Source organism: Hordeum vulgare, chromosome 5H, assembly GCF_904849725.1.
Source record: "Hordeum vulgare subsp. vulgare chromosome 5H, MorexV3_pseudomolecules_assembly, whole genome shotgun sequence".
NCBI lineage: Eukaryota > Viridiplantae > Streptophyta > Magnoliopsida > Poales > Poaceae > Hordeum > Hordeum vulgare.
In genome coordinates, this window is record NC_058522.1 from 440,282,518 (window position 1) to 440,298,245 (window position 15,728).

The window sequence follows — 15,728 nt, forward strand, 5'->3', positions numbered from 1 at the left end:
CGCCGGCAGCATCGCTGGAGTTAACCAACTCTTTTTTCTTTGGATGGGTGAGTGAGTGAGTGAATGAACGGAGTTGAGTTAAGCAAGTGGGAGGCGGTCTGCCCGATGACGCGACGGCCGGCCCGGGGAAAGGTGGTGGCAAGCAAGGCTGGCGGGGCGTCGTTTTCCCCCCCGGCCACCCCGCACGTGCGGTGTACCGGCGCTCCCCGCCCCCACCCTGCGCGGCCGCTCGACACGCACGACCGACCGGCGACGTTAAAGACGCGCGCGCGCGCGACAGGCCCGGCCAGCCATCACTCAATGAACGCTCCGGCACATGACCTGCGCGCATCCATGCATGCATGCATGCATGGCCGGCCGCGTCGCGCCGTACCCCGTACGTGCTCTCTCCCAGCCATGTACTGTACATGGCTGACTGTTGTATTTCCCTTTTAGTTACTAGCCAGGTTAAAAAAAAAACATGTACATGGCCGACAGTACATACGTGGCACAGTTTTTACCCGGGAAAATGTACATCCAGGATGGCGAAGAAAGTGCGAAAGCTTCAGCAACGCCTTGAAAGGCTTCGGCATGCCTCGCTCGGACGTGGACCAACAGTGGAGGAGAAAGTAGTGGCGGAACAACTGCGAGAAGCACTCCGACAGGAAGAGGTTTGGATTAAGCAGCGATCCCGTGTCACCTGGTTGAAGGAGGGCGACCGAAACACAAGCTACTCCCAAGCTCAGGCGGCTCATCGAAAGCGCATCAATCGCATAACCTCGCTGCAGCGCAACGATGGACAGTTCTGTAGTGATCCGACAGAAATCAAACAGGAGATTTCTGATTTCTACCAAGGACTCTATCAATCCCAAGGGTACAATCAAATAGGATGAATTGTTAAACTGTGTTCAACCCCATATGTTGGAGGCTATGAACTTTATTCTCGAGAAGGACTTTGCGGCAGAGGAAGTTCGGAAAGCTCTCTTTGAGATGGCTCCATCCAAAGCATCGGGAGTGGATGGTTTCACGGCTGGTTTCTTCCAGCGACACTGGAGTGTTGTTGGTGAAGATGTGACAGCGGCAGTTCTTGGCCTCCTTAATGGAGCCGAAGTGCCAGTTGGGCTCAATGATACTGCAATCACACTGATTCCCAAGGTAACACGCCCTCAGAAGATTTATCAGTATAGACCGATATCTCTATGCCCGGTGCTCTACAAGATTGCTTCCAAGGCGATTGCAAATAGAGCGCGAGGGATACTGGACAAAGTTATTAGCGAAGAACATAGTGCTTTTGTCCCAGGCCGGTTAATTACGGATAATATTCTTGTTGCTTATGAGACTATACATGCAATAAAACACAAGAAACGTGGCAACAATCCGTGCCGTCCTATTAAGCTGGATATGCTCAAGGCATATGATCGGGTGGAGTGGCACTATCTCGAGGCAATGTTGACTAAACTAGGCTTCGGAGATCGCTTTGTTAGGCTGATTATGAACTGTGTTACTTCGGTACGGTTCACTATAAAGGTAAATGGAGAGCTATTGCCCTTCTTCAATCCAACAGGAGGGTTGCGGCAAGGATGCCCCCTTTCCCCGTACCTTTTCCTCATTTGTGCTCACGGGCTCCCTTGTTGCTGAATTTTTATAATGGAGCATCACTGAACAGAGGAATCCGGGCTAGTATTCATGCACCGTGGGTTAACCACTTGCTTTTCGCTGATGATAGTTTGATATTTCTAAGAGCAAATACCCAGAGTGCTGCGAGGCTGAACGATTCTCCGCATCTATGCTGACTGCTCGGGTCAAGCAGTTAATAAGGAGAAGAGCTCGATTTATTTTAGTGCAAACACAAAACAAATGCTCCGCGAGAATCTGAAGCTTGAGCTGGGGATCACAGTGGAGGCATTCTCGGAGCGATATCTTGGACTGCCCACGGCAATTGGTAAGATCACGAGTGGGACTTTCATGCATATCAACGAACGTATTCGAGGCAAGGTCCGGGGTTGGTCAGAGCGCAACCTTGCTTGTGCTGGACGAGAGGTATTACTGAAATCAATCGCTCAAGCAATTTCGAATTTCAGTATGAGTTGTTTTCAACTTACTAAACAGGTGTGCACGGGGATCACTTCGTGTATGGCCAAATATTGGTGGGCAAGCTCTGTCGACAAACGATCGCTGCACTGGCTTTCATGGGACAAATTGGCGACCCCCAAGATTAAAGGAGGCATGGGATTCAAGTACCTTCACCTGTTCAATCTAGCCATGCTAGGCAAGCAGGGTCGGAGACGCCTTACGCATCCTACGTCACTTTATTCTAGAGTTCTCAAAGGGAAATATTTCCCTAATTCGGATTTTCTCCAAGCAACGGTTCCGACAAGGGCGTCAACGACCTGGAAAGCAATAGTGGCAGGTCGGGAAGCTTTGGAGATGGGGTTGGTTCACCACATTGGTGATGGAGCTAGTACCTCGATCTGGAATGATCCATGGATCCCAAACACAACAGCTTTGAAACCCATAGGTCGATTGGGTAATGCACCTCTTGAGCTTGTCTCAGACTTAATTGATCCCTACAACAATTCTTGGAACATAGACTTGGTTCGTCAATCTTTCTTTCATCATGAAGCTGAAGCCATTCTTAATACCCCTTTGAGCCAATCTGGTGGGGAGGATAGCCTAGCATGGGATTTAGAGAAATCAGGAATCTACACTGTTAAATCGGCGTATCGATCTCTTGTGACCCGCAACGAGCTATGCTCAATAGGGGAAGGGACGATCACAGAATCTTCATCGGCAAACAAACAGTTGTGGACTGATCTCTGGAAGCTCAAAGTGTTGCCCAAGGTTAGAGTATTTTGGTGGAGAGTGCTCTGGGGGATCCTACCAGACTCAATGACCTTGCAATATCGGCATATTAAACCACGCGGAGTCTGTGAAATATGCCGCTCCTCGGGGGAAAATCTGAAGCACGCTCTGGTGGAGTGTGTTCATGCAAAGACCTTTTGGATGGCAGCCAGGGAAATGTTTGATTTTCATCTCGCATATTTGCACCCTCTAACTTGGGCGCAAGATATCTTGCTAGACCCCATGTTTACTGAAGACAACAGGTGCTTGGTGATCTCTATCATGCATGCTATTTGGTCTTCGAGGAACAGATGGACCCATGACAGCGATGGCTACGATCGAGTGCAGGCGATCAAATGGGTACACGAAACCCTCGATGTTCTGGAGCTTCCTAGGGCAAGATCAGTGCCTGGAGCTCATCTATGGCGGCCACCGGAGGCAGGATGGATCAAGATCAACACCGATGGATCAGTCATCCCAGACGCTCTTTCGGGAGGGGCTGGTGGCGTCGCCCGCTCTCATCTCGCTTTCCTTGGAGCATGGAGCAAACCCCTGCCGGGCATCTCCGATCCCTTCGTTGCTGAGCTACTATCCTTCCGTGAAGGGGTGATTTTTACACAGCTGCGGGGTTACTCACATGTGATAATGGAAGTTGACAGCGTGGAGCTCGTCAACTTATGGAATTCGCGACGCAATTCTCGTTCTATTGTAGCGCCTATCTAAAACGAAGTGGAGGATATTACCCTTAGTTTTACTTTTTTTTTTGGTTCAACATGTTAATAGAAACCTTAATTTTTCAGCTCATTTGTGTGTTCGGCGTGCTTGTACGTTCGAAGGCACTGATAGCTAGGTTGAGTCTTGTCCGAAATTGCTGATCAGCAGCCTGAAGGCTGATTATAACCGGACCTTGTTACGTTGAATAAACTCCTATTTTCGATGTAAAAAAAAGGTTCGGCCACCACGCACGCATGTTTGAGTTTGAGGTGATGCGCGATCGGACATGCGGGCGCAAGAGTGAATAATAATCGCGGCCGACGAAACGTACCGATCCAGGGCACGCAGCACTGTGCGTCCACGAGGAGCTAGCTAGCACGTCACGAGCGCACGTGCATGCGGCCGGGCCAACTTCTGCCCACGGCCGGGGAGAGGGCGACGTGCACATGCACCGCCTGTACCCTGCGCCTGTGCCCGTGCCCGTGCCCGCCTAGCGCTAGCTGTATGCATGCATGCATGCATGCAGTCCTCTGTTCTCTTCCTCCTCCCCCACTCCGGCGACTACCTCTGCCCTCTGCTGCCTGCCAACCGCTACCTGCCCCGGCCCCATTCCTTCATTAGCCCAGGCCCCCCCGGCCCGGCCCGGGCCCATCGCACGCACGCACGCACGCACGCACGTACTAGTGTAGCCTTTTGACGGATCGTAGTGGCTCTAGCTATGTCGACGGGGGCGCCATTCCACATTTACAAGCTGCGTTCAGGAGCTAGCAGGGCTCCTACAGTTTTGAGTTTTGAATGCCTTGAGATGATGAGATGCAATCTTGAGTTTCCTTGTAGTTTGTGAGATGCTAGAGTTTTGCATTTCACCCCAAGCAAAAAAGAGCTGCTCCTAGCTAGGTACTTGATGAGAAGTTGGAAGCGCTGTAACTAATAATCCGTGTCTTGTCTGTTGCTCGACCAAGCTAGCTCAAAGGTAGTACGTCTAGCTAGTGGTACCGATCAACACCGCCGGTTAGCTCAGTGTCGCTCTTATCTATGTTCCACACAGTGCATGCCTAGCTTGCATTGTACTTGGCGGCCCTGATTGCCCTGCATGCGAGAACAGTGTGCCATCAGTGACGCATTACCTGCAACTGCAAAGGGGGCCCCGGCGTTCACGTACGTTGGACCAGGCGCCAGCACAGCGCGCGAGTCATGCCAATAACTTGACCCATGATAAAAATCCACATGCATCGCAAGCTACGTCGAAATATACGTACATGAACGCAAACCATTCTGTTGTTAGATGGTCACAGTAACAATGATATCCCCAGGCCTTGAGGGTTTAAGTCTTGATGCTTACATTATTCCGGAATTGTTTTCGTTGATGATGAGGCGTCTATGATAACTTTGTAAATCTTTAATGAAAGGAGACGTTTTCGTCGACGACGAGGCACCTACAATCAGTACTGCCTATGATGACTTCGTAAATCTCAAGATGATATACCGGCTCACCGGATCGTTCTTTTCCTCTCACACAACTGGAACCCTAGCCGTCAGGAGAGGGTGGCCTTAGAGCGCCGTCCTCTGGCGGCTCTCCTTCGCCGACGACTTCGGTCATCGGATCCACATGTGTGAATAGTTTTATTTCAAAATAGCTTAGTTTTTTTAGGATGTTCATCGTCTTGGCTCCGGCGACGACGATGACGATGCTGAATAAAGTTTTATCATATCTTACTTTGACAAAGGTGATCGGTCCTATGGTGGGGGATGAATTTGAAATTCAGTCTGTTCAAGTAAGGATGATGCAGCGGCGACGACATCCTCATGGTGGACCTGTGTCCTCGGGCTCCGTCGTTGCGACGATGTTTGCTCCAACACCAGCGCGAAGCTTGAAAGGTAGTCCAGAAACGGATGCATATTGTGGTGTGCATCGACGGCATGCGGGAGTTGGTGCACTGTGTGCTGGATTCGTGGTACGTGAATGGCAGGTATGGTTTCCTCCTCCGATGCCTTAGTCATGTGAGGGTGCCAGATCCGGGGTCCGATGGCGTGTCATTTATGTTGTCCTCGTCTGATTCATTCAACGGTAATGGTTTCGCCTTTGGCGAGCCACCTTGAAGGTTCGCAAAGCTGCATATCAGCGATAAAGCCGCGTCAAGCTTGGATGTGAAGGTCATTCGTCACTTTTTTTGGGTGGTTGCTGTGGTGGTGTCAAAGGCAGGTGACGGGCATTGATGGCAAGCTCAGAGATTTCATCGGTCTTGTTTGTAATTTTACTTCTTGGTTGATGTCTTTGTGCAAGGACTAGCGTTTTGCTATGTATTCAGTTTTGGCAAGCCGGTTTGTAAGTGGCTTGTATTATTATCTTTATGACATAAATGAAACACCGTATAATCATGAAAAAACATTTCTTTTTTATATGTTATATACATATACGAAGACGTCGAGCACATGATGGCCGCCAGGCAAAACAACAATAATAATGCTAACAAACAGGCCAGGCCAGCAGCTTACCAACGCACCCTTTCACACGCCGTGTCAAGGAGAGTGGTGGTGCCGGTACGTTGCATGGCCGGCGCGGCTGCTCCGTATGGCAACGCCGGCCGATAAGATACGGACCGACTGGAGACGATCATCTGCGAGCCCTGATCACTGGGAACCAAAAAGATGGACAGGCATATAGGAGTACGTAGCTCTAGTTCTAATATAACCGCGTCCTACGTGCGCGGTGGCTACGCACTCCACATCACGTACTCATCACCGGCCGCTTTATGAAATGCCAAGGCATTTGCGTTTGTCCCCCTGTTTCTGCAGTGCCTGGGCGCAAGCCCATGTTGACGGCTCACATGCCGTGTCCCGTCCCACGGGCGGCCCTCTACTCTTATGTTGATTGATTGATAATCGGAGATGTCTCTCCTATTTTTCTTTGCTGGTAATCTGAGGTGTCATATCTGAGACCAGTTGTTGCACATAACTTGAGATGTTTTGTTTTGTGAGACCAGTAATTATCGTACCTAATCTGTCACGCGGCTAATCGAAAAGATATTAATTACTCTGGATCGACATGACTCAAAAGCTAGTAAGACATCCAGGATGTAGACATCCTAATTATTGCAAAAGGAAGAAAAAATGACCGTCAAAATCATCAACCATGGCAACCCATGTATAACACGATCTGTGCTTCAATAAAGACGTCTTTAGAAAGGTAACGATGCACGAGCGTCGCTGGACCCAACCACAATGCCCGATCATGGGAATTCAACAAGCACGAACAATGCCATTGAGAGGTTCGACCAACGAAGCTCAAACCTAAAGTTTTCACATGTGAAACTGAAGCCCCTGCACTCAAAAAGTATCACCTAGTTGATGTTTATCACCGGTAAATTCATCGTACGAGATCCATAAAGATGCACATACTTGGTTGACCAAGCCACATAATTAGAACGAGGATCGCGTAACACACACTACTAAATGGAGCATAGGAGCGCCCGCCATCTCCATTGATCTCATGCCACCGAGAATTCAGACCGCCCACATAGCCAATTTAGGTTGATTACATCGGACATGTTATATATGGTGAAGCCCATGCACCAAGCAGAAGTTGAGCTGCATGATCTCCTATCACGAACACCATCTTGGACCATGTTGATCAATCCAAACCTCTGCACTCAGTGGAAGGCATCCAATCACCACAGCACGTCGTTGGAAACCTTCAATATGTAGGCTACAACCCACCGACCTTGTGCTTCATAGAGGCAGATAACAACTTGGGGTCGCGTCACATGGAGCAAAATAACCGACGCACGCAACCATGTCAATCCATAAACTGCATCCATACATGGATTCGAAAGATGCACCGCCGTTGTGAATGGGAACCAGGAAAATTCACCATTGTCGCTGACCAGGGAAGAAGAGCTTGTGCTGTGAATCTGGTTGGCTTGTGGTTATATTACACTTTTATGGAACATTAGAGCATATCTAGCCCACCCCAAGTCACTTTTAGTACAATTTTTTGTGGTTTGGCGAATTAAACCCATCTAGCCAATCCCTCGAACATTCAATCAATTTCACTTTTCATCCCTCATAACTCAACCCTCCACCTAATTGTTGCTCGAGAAATAGTATCTCTCAGTAAATTTGGGTTGATGCCTGGCCTCTTGCGGGTGCTTGACTTTCCTTTCATCATCGACGACCCCTTGGCTGCGGAACTAGCACACACTCCCTTCCACCATTGCCTCGTGGCCCTTTTCTGCACCTTCTTCTCATTTGTCTGTGCCAGAATCGACATTTCCATCGCTCCGTGTAGCCCGTCGCCACAAAGGTCCACTTTGGTCGGCAACTAAATTGTCAGACCCTGGAGATGGTATGTGAGGCTCATGCACGACCTGACGGCGCTAGAACGACCAAGGTCCACTTTGGTCGGCAAGTGAATTGTCAGACCCTGGAGATGGTATGTGAGGCTCATGCACGACCTGACGGCGCTAGAACGACCAAGTTGACCGCCAAGATTGCTATACATCATCGTCGGGGGTCCTCTGCCGTCGTTTGGACCAATCCAAAGCTCATCCGCGCTACTCCTCGTCGTCTCGACCACATCCACACTCCCCTCCTCCATGTGTGGCCATGGAGGGAGCATCACGACATCACACACAGACCAATCTACATAGCTCGTACTTAGGAGCATTTACATGGTCGCTGGCCGTCATCACCGATTCCAACAAATCATTGTGTCCGAGAACATGCCATCGAGACACAAGGATAACAAAGAAGAGAAGAACCCATTCAGATGAATATTTACCCAAAATGTGGCCCTTGAAGGACGATTTTCAATGACCTTCTTGACTCTTTCCTCGCACGCATACGTCGTGCTCGGTGAACCTCTATCAAATTGCATTTGCACGCCATCTACCCTAGGCCCTAGCTAGCTCCTAGACATCACATACTGCTTATAAATTATTGTTGGCCGCGTGGAAGGAGGAAGAAGGAAGAAGAAAGATCACGAAGAAGAAGAGGGAGAGAGACTTCCATGTGGGTTCTAGTTGGCTTGAGGAATAAAATTTGAGGGTTTGGTTAGCTCCGCACTTGGTTTTAACTTGAAGAGCACATATACGACTTCTACATTAATCTCATCGACATCATGAGCTTGCTAGACTAGCTAAATTTTCTTTAGTCGATGACTGGTTTGAGGAACCTCTAAATGAAATTGTAATGCTCCTTGTAAACGATGTAACAGTTATGGCTAATGAATAAATTTTTGGTTTAATTTCAAAAAAAGGAGCTTAGGCAGGTTGGGCTCACTCCTGATTTTTGGGACGAGTCTCGTAGAATCTGTGATATGGCAAACGAGCAAATTTGAATTACCTTTTCCGGCGAAGAGATCGATGTTGCTATCAAAGATACGGAGACTGCTATGAATCCATGCCTTGATGGTTTCCTTGTCACATTTTTCGAACGATATTGGGGTTTCCTCAAGCATCTCATCCGTAGCATTCTAAATGGGTTTGCGCTGGGCACGATAGATAATCAAACATGTTAACTATGCAATTCTTGCCCTTATGGCCAAGATCCATGGTGTGGATCATATATCTCATTTTCGCCACATTACCTTGATTAACACCATCTTCAATATTGTAGCTGAAGTGTATGCCTTAAGGATTGGCCGTATTGTTGACATCATTGTTGACCATGACCAAACAACATATATCAGAGGGTGTCACATTATTTAGGTCATCCTATCACTTCACAAGGTCGTGCATGAGATTAAATTCTAAAACTAAAGGGTATCATTTTGAAGCTCGACTTTGAAAAAGCTTACGACTTGGTTGGTTGGTCCTTTCTACGCGAGGTTCCCTTCATCAAACCATTTGAAGCTTCCTTCATCCATATAATTATGCATGTCTTGGGTTGCCAAATGGCGATGTGCATCAATGAGGAGGTGGTCCCTTTCTTCTATAATAAATGTGGTTTAAAGCAGGGAGACATTATCTCCCTTCTTCTCTTCAACATCGTTGTCGATGCCTTGTCCACAATGCTATAAGAAGGCCTCTTAAGCAAGCCATATTTGAGGGGTTGTTAACCATATGGACCAAGGGGGGTTACATACTTACATTACACTGACGAAACCATGTTTTTCTTTGAATCATACAACCATAGCCTAGCCACAATCAAAATCCTCCTCCTTTGTTTCGAGGCAATGTTTGGTATAAAAACCAGCTTTGCAAAGAGTTAAGCCATCGTTATGGGATTAGATCAGTCCAAGAGCCCCACGATGGCCAACCTTGTCATTCCCTATCACCCACCTCCCCCAAATTTCTCACCCTATCGGATTGAGATTCGATGATGCATAAACTGTAAAAACTGGTTAATCCATGGCAGGGTAAGTTGATGTCCTTGATGGCGAGGTTGACTTTAACCAATGCTTATCTTTCTTTCATTATGTTATACACAATGGGCCTTTTTCTGTTGGAGGAGGGCTCCCACAACCAACTCGATAAAAAGCCATTCTAGATTCTTATTGGAAGGCGACAGTCTTAAACTGAAGGGCCACATTATCCGATGGGAGGATGTCACGCCCAAGATGCGACCCTATCCTCAATTTGGCACGAAGGCCTCGTCAGGGATAGAAGCGCATCTCGTCGTGTCGCAAGAATGAATATCGTTACAATTACATGTACTGAAAAGAAGAGATATATAAAGAGAGTTGGCTTACACTCGCCACAAGCTACATCAGAGTCACAACAGTACATTACATAAACATCATGAAGAAGAGCAGGGTCCGACTACGGACGAAAACAAACGAGAAAATGAAATGACGTCCACCCTTGCTATCCCAGGCTGCCAGCCTGGAACCCATCCTAGATCGATGAAGAAGAAGAAGAAGAAGCAACTCCAAATGAACAATCAATGCGCTCGCGTCGAGTAACCTTTACCTGTACCTGCAACTGGTGTTGTAGTAATCTGTGAGCCACATGGGACTCAGCAATCTCATTTCCAAAGGTATCAAGACTAGCAAAGCTTAATGGGTGAGGTATGGTTAAGTGGTGAGGTTGCAGCAGCGGCTAAGCATATATTTGGTGGCTATCTTACGAGTACGAGAAATAAGAGGGGGAATATCTACGCATAACGGACGTGAACTACTGATGATCGAATGAATGATCCTGAACACCTACCTACGTCAGACATAACCCCACCGTGTCCTCGATCGGAGAAAGTGCTCACGAAAGAGACAGTCACGGTTACGCACACAGTTGGTAAGTTTTAATTAAGTTAACTTCAAGTTATCTAGAACCAGTGTTAAACAAAACTTCCACGTTGCAACATAACCGCGGGCACGGCTTTCCGAAAGATTTAACCCTGCAGGGGTGCTCCAACTAGTCCATCACAAATTACCACAAGCCGCATAGAAATCCTCAATCACGAAGGTCGCGATCTCGTCGGATTCCCTAGTGGAAAACCTCAACTCTGAGATTACCCAAAGCATCACCGGAATCCCGATGCACAAGATATTTCGTCAAAGGTAAAACTAATCCAGCAAGGCCGCCCGATGTGTCGACGATCCCGATAGGAGTCGCGTACCTCGTTCTCAGGACACGACGGATAAGCACATCGTACGGTGGCCTGATAGAAATCTCCCGAGTTGCCCCGGGTTGGCCCCGCAAACGGCTCTAGTTTTGGACCAACACTCATGAGGAGCACTGGCCCGGGGGTTGATTAAATTATCCTCGGGGCCGGGGAAGTCCCTATGCAATTTTATTAGGTTATTAGGTAAAAGTAGTACCAAAGTTGGGCCTTGCCAGACCAGCTTTAATCTAAAACGAATTATCAAGGGGGTCCCCATAACAACCCCGATCGTGTTAGAAGCGCTCAATTATGGAACATAACACCGGTAGCCGGAAACTAAGGGGGCAAAGGTGGAACAAAACACCAGGCTAGAAAGGCCGAGCCTTCCACCTTTTACCAAGTATATAGGTGCATTAAATTAAATAACATTAATATGGTGATATAACAAGGAACCCATGCTTTCACCTGGAAGCAACTGCACCTGCAACTAGCAACGCTAACAACATGGATAAGCAAGCGATAACATAGCCAATCAGTGGTTTGCTAGGTCGAACAGGTTGAAGGTTATCATGGCATTGTTGAGAGGCTGATATTTAACATGTGGTAGGCAACGAGACATAAACGATAGAAGCGATAAACTAGCATGGCAATGATAGTAATGGTATCTGGGGAAATGATCATCTTGCCTGAGATCCCACTTAGAAGAAGAATGCCTCCGTGAAGCAGACGAACCGACGTAGTCGAACGGGTCCTCACAATCCGGCACGCTGCGGAACTCTATCGAGACGAAGCAAACCGGAAACACAAATCAACACACGGAATTCACCACACGATGCACAACACAAATGATGCATGAACAACTGAATACATGCAAGTCACGGCATGACAAATCACACAAACAAACACTACACATTAAGTGAAGTTCAATATGCAACGGGTTGCATATTGACGAAACTCCACATAGGAATTATTTAGTTCACTCCCGGTTATCTACACGGCAATATTAATGTTGTCAAACATGCAAGAGGTGAAGCGGAAATTAAACTACCTATCTAGTCATTTTAAATGAGGTCGGAAATGACATATAGCATCTCCGAAACGACCTCACATGTTAATTTACAATTCTGTCCAGATCTGAACTAACACATTTAATTAGTTGTTAAACAAAAAAACAAATAGGTTCACGTGATTCTACGCGTTAAGGCAAGCAATTTACGCAGAAATCATCTCCAACGGAGCTACGGTTCAAAAGATACGACCACCGCAAGATATTATGACATGAATGCAATATGTGTGCAACCGTCGGTCACGAGCACTTCAAAACATACAAACAGCAAGGGAAAATGAAACTACACGAGATTCTAAGCAAGTTTCATATATGACTCGATCAAAACGGAGCTACGGTTCAACATCTACAAGCAAAACAAGAAAACACTACAATCTGTCAAAATCAGCCACATAGCATTTTCTACGCCCCACAACTACGAGCTACACTACTCCGATAAACTCAAGCAAGGCATGGCACGGAAAAGGGCAAGAAGCACTACTATAAACAACCCACAACAACTAGCATGGCATCATGGATCACTAGGGAAAGAAGACACAAAATGGCTTCCCACACACTATTTCAGACTTAGTGAAAATTACACCTCATGAACGTGTAGTTTTCGATCTGAAGCTATATTGACAGCAACAAAACCTATAGCTACAGAACTCCAAAAGGCATGAAAATTTACAGCATGCTAGAGAAACACAAGTGGTACAACTAACTCCATTGGATCAACCTCAAAAGAGCTACACATCACAAGATACAAGCAAGACAAGACAGCAACAAAATATAACAGATTCCAGACTTAGAAATATTTCAGCTCCTCTAAAACAGCACTATTTCTAGCAACTTGAGGGCAAGCAAAACACACCTAAACATGCATTTCTATTGCAACTAAAAATACCAAGGGCTAAATAAAACATCCAAGACCATCTCACTAGTTGACAACTAATTCAAACGAGGCACGGAATCAATCCTACGAATTAATCAAAAGGGCAATATAGCAAAATATCTCGCGAACTAACTTACTCGAAAGCTAAAACTAATTGCACAGAAAAATCCATGGGATTTTTCTACCCCGGAAACATATAAAATATGTGAGGTTTGCAACACAAAATAATGCCGCACATTAATGCGAGATAAACACCTAGATACGGGAAAAAAAACTACCGGCAAATTCCTACACGCAAAAATACAAATGAACGATCTAAAATACACGGAAAAATAGTCCCTAAAACATGGCTATTTAATCTACAGGATACGGGCAGTCCGGACCGGCACGAAAATTAAATACGGGACGTGTCCTATTGAAACAACACGCAAAACTAGGCGTTCGTCACGTAAAACTACGTCATATAATTATGCAAGTTGGAAAATCGTAATCTACGCGTAATTCTACACGAAAAACATATACAACTCATCGCGTTCCGACTTACGGATTTAAAACTACGGACGTTGCAATATACGACTATTTACTGGAATATCTAAACCGAAATAAAAACCTAAGATGCTAAATGGGATGACAGGGCGCAAGATAAACAACAACAAAAAAATGCAAGGCGGGGGGCGGGGGGGGGGGGGGGGTGGCTCACCCTGGCCACTTGGGCCGGCCTGGTGCAGCACCTGAGGAGTGGCCTTGCTCCTGGCCATCTGGGCCGCGGGAGGAGCTGGAGAAGGCCGACCCACGCACTGGAGCGCTCGTCGTCCTCCCGGGGCGAGGGTGGCGGCGCAGTGCTTGGCGGCGGCGGCTCCAGCGAGGGAGGCGAGCAGGGAGGCGCGCGGAATGGATCGGCGGGGGCCCACGCGGCCAGATCCAGCGAGGGACTAACGCGGGCGGCGGCGCGGCAGGAGAGGCGGTGGTGGCGCAACGGGGAGTCTGCGGCGCGAAGCACGGGGCAGGGAAGGCTGGCGGCGCATGACGGCAGCGATGAGGGGGCGCACCGGCCGGCGTAACTCCGGTGGGGCTCCGGCCTGTGGGGATCCGTCGAGGGAGAGGCGAGGGGCGACTCCGGCGGCCCAAGCTGCTGCCTCGGGCACGGGCGGCGTGGAGCGCTACGGGCGGCGGCGGCCGGATGGGCTCGGCCGGGCCCGATCCGGGCCTAGCGGGCCGGCGGCGCGGGGGAGGAGAGAGAGAGCAGGTGGGAGGCTAGGGTTTCGGGTAGGTGGCACGGATTTCGAGGCAGAGGGGGTAGCTCTCTAATTAATGGCATGGGGCCTATATATAGACAAACGGGGGGGGGGGGGGGCTCGGTTAACCGGAATCGCGTTCCGGATCCAACCGCGGGGTCGGATTCGGACGATTCCGAACGCGGGTATGGGTATGCGGCCGTGTAGAGGGGATATCCGGAGACGAGAGGGAGAACGGGCGGCGCGGCACGGATTTTTAAAACACCGATAGACGTCCGACGGTAGACCGATTACGGTGCCGCTACGGTCGACCGTTCGGGTAATAGACGAACTCCGATCGCGACGAAATTCAACAGACCACCTATCTATGTATAAATAATACCGCACGACAAATACCAGCTGAATCGGAGAAAATTTTATACACGCTTTAAAAACAGAGTTACGACGGTGCCGCGGGCGCGTGCGTGTGCGGTCGGGCTCAGAACGGACAACGACGAGAACCGGCAACTAACAACGGATGCAAGTTTTGAAAACGGACGGCAACGGAGACGCCGATGCAATGCAGATGATGCGCATGATGCGATGATGATGCGACAAATATAAATAGACACACGACGAAAACAGAAAGAGAGGAGAATCTTCTGAAACGTCGGCATCGGGCTGTCACAGAGGATGTCTTACCAAAAACGCAAGGTGGACTTGGCATGACTAACTCCAAGAAAATGAATCGAGCTCTGGAAACCAAATGGCTTCGAAAATTATCGCAAAACAGCGGTGCCCTTTGGGCTCAAATTTTGAAGGCAAAGTATTTCTCCTAACTCCCCGCTCTTTGCCACTTACTAGCATGGTTCGCAAATATGGAACGGGATCCACAAAATGCAAAGTTATCTTCAGCCATGCGGCTAGGTTTAAAGTAGACCAAATTTTGGCTAGTCAAATGGTTGAACCAAGCCCCTCTTTCGCAACGACCAAATTAACATCACTTTATCGAAAAATCTCAACGTGGCGAACTTGTTAATTGGGAGGCCCTCAAACATGACATTGCTCAACTCTAGCTGAGGACCTTCCCTGACAAGATCAGCTGGGACCTCAACGCTTTAGGTAGCTTCTCGGTTAAATCTTTATACCGTCGCTGGGTTCAAGGCCAACCCATTCAACACATTACATTCTTGTGAGCAACCCTGGTTCCTTTAAAAGTAAAAAAAATCTGGCAAGCTGACTGGGACAGGACACCTCCCACTATGCTCGAACCAAGTTTTTGAGAGAGCTTTCCTTTGATCAGGCTCGGACAAGACAACATGAGTGAAATGCAAGGTGAACTGGGACATGGTGTGCAGGCCATACGACCGTGGATGCCTTGAAGTTCTCAACATAGACAAGTTTGCACGAGCTTTGCGTCTTCGATGGCCTTGGTTCGAATGGAAATAACCCTCCAAGTTGTGGGTTGATATGGGCAATCCATGTGATGGGTAAGATC